Here is a 6,278-nt window from a genome sequence, read left to right as displayed (position 1 = left end):
TGGTTAGCTAACTAACTATCTAGTTAGCTAACTGCGGATCTAGCTAAATGACAGCTAATTGTCTAGCTAGCTGTCTAGATAGATATATAGCCTCTGACGTATCCTTGACCTGTTTAGTGGAAAAAAGAGTAAATGTCTTGTCTCTGGATGAGCAAAGCGATTAAAGTCGTACCCCAAAAGAGATGTGGTTTTAAAAGGCAATGAGAATTTTTTTCCACTTTACAAATATGCTCCACTTTGTCTCACAAAATCACAATATAATACATTGAATTCTGTGGTTGTAGGGTGACAGCATGTAATGAAGTCTAATGGGTGTGAATACATTTTTTTACAAGTCCCCCGAGGAGGAGATAATTGGTATGCTTCAAAAATACGACAAGGTTGTCAGGTACAGAGACTGAGTGTTGGCAGGGCATGCAGGGGAAAATCAAACTGGTGTAACAGGAAGAAGTCAGGGTGATATGAAAGTGACTTAATGGTTATTTATATATTTATTCACAGGGGAAAGACCCAAATGTGTGTAACTGGCCGACAGGATAAAATCTAGGGAAATTCTTTGAAAGGTAAGAAGATTCAGTTTGTCGAAACTGAATCAGTTTTATGAAACAAAAAGAACAGAATTCTGCAGTAATCAAAGATGTGCTCTGATTTCCACACAGTTGTGCAAATATGGATTCATATTGTGTGACTTCAGCACTACACCGACTAACCTCCTGTCCAGGGTTGGGAGGAAGTGCAGAATGGAGAGACAAAACGACAGCGCTGCTGGAGGGAAAACACAAAGCTGTTTTATATGCACAATGCCAAGCAAGAGTCTGTGCCAATTGAAACTGTAGATATTGGAAAGGAAAAAAAAAACATAGCATTGAATCGCAGTAGTGCAACGACAAATGTAATGCACTAATATGTCTCAGGCTTGTCGCAAGCAGTATTGTTTTTCTGTCTCCCTAATCAATGGATGGTGTTGTTATGTGACGGCAGTAGCTCCATCCTAACCTACACTCTAAAAAGAAAAAAGTTGAACCAACTTAATTGAATTGCTTCTGTAGGTAACAAGCAATTCAATTAAGTTTATCCAACTAAATTTATTAAGTTTAACCAATTCAATATATTATAATCATCCAACTCAATTTGTTAAGTCAGTCTTACTCAAATCATTTAGTTTACTTCAAAAATGGTAAATAAACTTAAATAACACTTTTGACCACTGAAAGCACATATTCACAATGCTCAGATGCTAGGCAACTTGGCATTAAGTACCCAGGGGACACATTAACATACGGCAGGAGGAAGCTGGAATCGAACTGACAACCTTCCGATTACAAGGCGACTGCTCTATCCACAGAGCCATGGTTTGAGTAAGAATGACTTAAATTTGTCATGTTAAACCCCCTTATGAATTAAGTTATAAAAACTTAGCAAATTGAGTTGGAAGAACTTAGTAAATTGAGTTGGATGATCATAATAAATTGAGTTGGTCAGACTTAGGATACAAAACTGGCATTGAACTCAATTGTTTTAAGTAAAGTCAAAGTGAAAAGTTCCTTCAGGTTAAAGATTTGTAAGTTTTGAGTTGAATGAACACAAAAAAGTAAGTTGTCATAGCAAAAGCAAAAGAATTAAGTTAAATTAATGTAAGTAAGTCCATAAGATGAACTACAGCCCAAAAACACTTTTTAGAGTGTACAACTGAAGGAGGCCTGTGATTGGTATGGTACGCATCAAAACCATGAAAAATAATGTACTCACCCTCATCAGACACGAGGCTTAAATGTTGCCAACTGCACTTACTCTTAATAATCAGATGCGTTTAGTTTTGCCAATAAGTTATCTAATTATGGAGCAACTTTATTATAATCTACACTGCAGGACTTATTATAGACTTATGTAGGAAAAAAAACAGTAAAGCTATTTGTTGGAGATCGCAATAAAGAATCCAAGGTGCAAATTGCCCCTTTAGAGGGTCTTTTGAACCCTCTAAAGCAGGGGTCACCAACTCCAGTCCTCCAGGGCTACCATCCTGCAACTTTTAGATTCACCTCTGCTCCAAAATGTCTGAATTCTCTCACCAGCATTCATTCATCTCTGTAATAGGCTGGAAACGAGCAGTTTATTTGATCCAGGTGTGTTTGAGCAGAGATGCATCTAAAAGTTACAGGATGGTAGCCCTTGAGGACTGGAGTTGGTGACCCCTGATCTAAAGGTTCAAAAGACCTTTAGAGGGTCTTTTGCATTTTGCATTCAGCTGGTGATTGGGGCAGTATAGTCCTCGAGTAAATCAAAATGAGAATGTAGATTGTCGAGGTGTGAGACTGATCTGGTCAATGTTTGCTGAGAGGTCATGACGACTGCGTAATCAGGGGTCAAGATGTTCCTTTTTTGAAAGAAACTGAACAGCACAAGATTAACCACTTTCTGCTCTGTTTACACTTTAACCCTGATCTTAACCAGAATGGAAGAAAAGCGCCCTCTAGGCCATGGGGTAAAAACATCAAAGGTCCCTGAGATGTGGGTTTAGTGCAAAGAAGAGCATAAATCTTTGACTACAAAGGACAAATGCACTGTAAACATGTAGAAAACTGGAAAAACGTCTTAAGACAGTAAACCCTTGACCTCTTGCACAAGACAAATGTAGAAAAACTGGATGATGGTGATTATTTACCACAACCTCTCTGATGACTCTAAGCTGGATCGTCCAGTCAGCCATTGTCTTCTCTTTGCTATCAGCTGTTTTGTGAATCACTGAGTTACCTCAACATTACTCCAGCTTGTGTTCATTCTTGTTTTTGGTATTAATACTTAATGATTGTTTTACAGACAGGAAAACTAGAATAAAAAAATATTTTAAATGCTTTTAGTTGTTAAAGGAAAATTATTATTAATAAGCCAAGAAAACAAAAATCGGACCTCAGCCACAAATCTCACACTGAAGATGACCTTCCAGTTGGACCACTGCAGCATCACCCACACTTTACTCTGTTTTGAGCACCGCAACTGGCTCAAAGGAACCTCACCGTGAACTCGGAAGTTATAACAACTGGGGTCAGGAGCATCATTACAGCTCTGACGATAGCAGCTGCTAATAAGAGTGCGAATGCAGGTGGGCGGTGACAGCTGGTGACTCATCGGGCGACGCCTGACACCCGCAGCCAGATGAGATGGACGTAAGCGGCTTGAAAGCTCGCTGCGTGTCTGTATTGACGGGGCGGGGGGAGTGCAAGAGTGCTGTCTGCTTAGGAGCTGGAAGAGACAGCAAATTAATTTCAGCACTGTGACGACAGGTGGCCCAGAGGAGGTGGGGGGGGAGCGCACAGCAGATGAGGTCGACTGCAGGAGAACGGGAGGCTGGTGGGCCAGGAGTGGAGGCTCACTGGGGAGAAGTGAAGGCTATTTGAGTTGACATTTATCAGGTTTGCAGCGAGGGGAAAAGGGTGAAACTGAGTGCAGGTTGGGAGGATGAGTCAAAAGGAAAGGTAAATGCCATCAAATGGGATAAAATAAGCTTTTAAAGTATCAAGTGTCATTGAGAACATGTGTCTGCAGGTTGAAGGGGGTGCGGTCACTCTTCTGACTCATTCCTCATGTTCTGCATGTGGAAGCTCTTTTGTGCAATTACCGCCTTCACAAATTAGTCAACCTGAGAGTTGCACCAGTTCCTTCAGGTGTGCGCAGGAGGGATTGTGTCAATAGCATAACTCCCTCCTCCAGCCTTTTTCTCTTATGAGAATATATGCATGCAGATATCCTGCAAAATAAATCATTCAGGTTTGTTAATAAAGGCACATTTCAGCAGCGGGGCAGCTCAAAATGGATTCAGGAACATTCTGGAGCAAAATCAGACAATGTGATGAGTTTTATTATTAGCATGTGCTAAACAATAAGGGTGTTGGCGTTCCCACTAGGTAAAATAGGCCATATGCCATTGATTTTCAGATAACAAGAGGATCTAATTTAGAATTGACGGATGGGTGGATTGTCTTTTTTTTTCTGAGACCAAATAGCTTTAAACTATTCAGGTGTTTGATTGAATTCAATCTATTTTTAATTTCACAATGTGTACATTATAAGTAAAAAAATCATTTGATTAAGTCTTAAACTTTAGTACCATGCACATGATTACAAGGAAAAAAAACAGACTTTCTTAAGTTTGTATTTTCCTTTATTAAAGTAACTAAAAGCACAATTTTTAATAAAAACATAAAATATGTTGAATTCAAAACAAAACAAACAAAAAAACAACTTTTGAAGAATACCTTTGCAGTCATCAGTATTTTTAAGGGAATTTTCCAGCGTAAATGTGAGAAACCTGTGAATCAAACAATAAATCCTATCAGTTGTTCAAAACTGAGCATTTGATCTACGTCCTTTTATAGACTAGTCTGCATATGTTAGTAATTTCAGTTCGTCAGCAGATCGAAGTCCTTAGTTTTAAAAATTGCCAGCACAAGGTCAAACTTCCTCTTAACTTCCTGCCTCCTGCTCACAGATCCTTTTTAGGAATTCACTGTAAAGGGAAAATTACCCAACCAGTATCTCAGTCCCCCTCTTTGTCCCTCTCCCGCCCGGCTCCTCTCCGGGGAGACGTCTGCTCGCCTCGTCCGCTTTCATCAGGGCCCAGAGTCGTTGCACGATAACAGGCTTTAACTCCGTCACTGATTGAATTCTGGTAAAGGCTCATTTCCAGGACATTGATCGCTTCTCTAATGAACTGGCTCCGAGGAGGCCTTTCCTCTATCAGTTCTCCAAACTCACCATTTATAGCCGTACGACTCAAGAGAAACAAAGAACAAAGATAAACTGACTCAGAGCGTTAACTGCCTCCATCCAGAGAAAGGGAGGACGGCTCACGGCGAAATGCTCCATTAATGGCAGCCGTAGATAAAGCAGCCATTAGCTTGCGACGGCGACTTGACTTTTAGGAGACAGGAAATTACCTTTTGATCTTTTCTTTTGCCTTTTTTATGAGCCGCATTGATTTTTACTGCACCAAGGTAAACACGAGATGAATGATTGTCTGGCAGAGCAGAAAGACAAATCATTGCAACAGGGGCCGGTAAGAGTTGCTTTCGGAGTTGCACTTAGACGCTGTTCGTAAACTAAATGAGTCACAATCGCACACTTTAATGTACTTCTCATTAGACCTTTGCGTGATGTCATAACAGTGCGTGTTAAGAGCGAAGCGGACGGAGGAGGAAATAGACGGATAAGAAGGAGGTGAATTAACGTGGACTGGATATTGCAGGGAAAATGGAAGCAATGTTCCCACTGATAATTAAAATTAAATTGCGCTTCTGCCGGGTCTTCAGCAAAGTTGGCCCCTTTTCACAGCTCGTTTCGCAAGGATGATTGTCGTAGTTCTCTCAGCCGTGATGTTGGTTTGTCTTTGTGTGTTTTCCAGAAAGGGGAGCGAATCAGAGAATCTCTCAGAGAGCATGCCCAGACTGTGCGTGGACAGCTTGGGCGTCGCGATCGTAGTAAGACTTTCGGAGCTGTGAGTTGTGACACTTGAGTGTGACACATTTTAATGCTGAATTTAATGCTGGCAGCAAATGAGGCCGCAGATGGTTGTAAAAAACAAAGATAAAACATTTATGCCTCCTCTCTTCATCCTCGCAACCACAAATGTTGGCGAGTTGGGAGGGCCTTCCACAAAACTTTCCCTTCAACTGCGAGTTGAAGCTTTCGGTGAAATTTGGTCTGTTTCTGCCTTTCTGACATGCTCAAGTGTTTCAGATAATCCAAAAAGGTTTGGCAAACTCCTTATGACACAAAGGTAATCTAAGGAAATGCAAAAGGCAGTTTGAAAATGTTAAGGGAAAAAAGCTGCAATAACTAACCTGGCCATAAAGAAGTAAAATCAAACTGGTTATGCCCATTTTGGCAGCAACAACTTCAATCTTTTCCATGAGTTTGAAGAAACCTTGGCCTGCTGGTCTTTGCCAGATTTTTTGTAATGTATCCATATTAGTTTTTTTGTTTGTTTGTTTGCTTGAAAGGCCTTTTCAGGGTTAAGCCAAAGCATCTCAATCTAATTTAAGTGCAGAATTTGACTAGGCCGCTCAAAAACTCTCATATTTCCTTAACTACTCAGAGACAGATTTACTGGTGTGCGTTGAATTATTGATTTTCTGCCGCTTGTGACCAGATATTCTCCTTCAGCAACTTCTGGTAGGGAGGAGAAATCTGATGAGTGGAGTATTGATCAACACTATGCGATATTTCCTTAATGATTTTGATGATGGCATTAGAATGACTATATTTATTGCTTGTTTCACTAT

The sequence above is a fragment of the Poecilia mexicana genome, unplaced genomic scaffold (assembly GCF_051168715.1).
Source record: "Poecilia mexicana isolate PSO_F unplaced genomic scaffold, ASM5116871v1 scaffold_2, whole genome shotgun sequence".
Classification (NCBI taxonomy): Eukaryota; Metazoa; Chordata; class Actinopteri; order Cyprinodontiformes; family Poeciliidae; genus Poecilia; species Poecilia mexicana.
Note: the sequence above shows the minus strand (reverse complement) of the source record.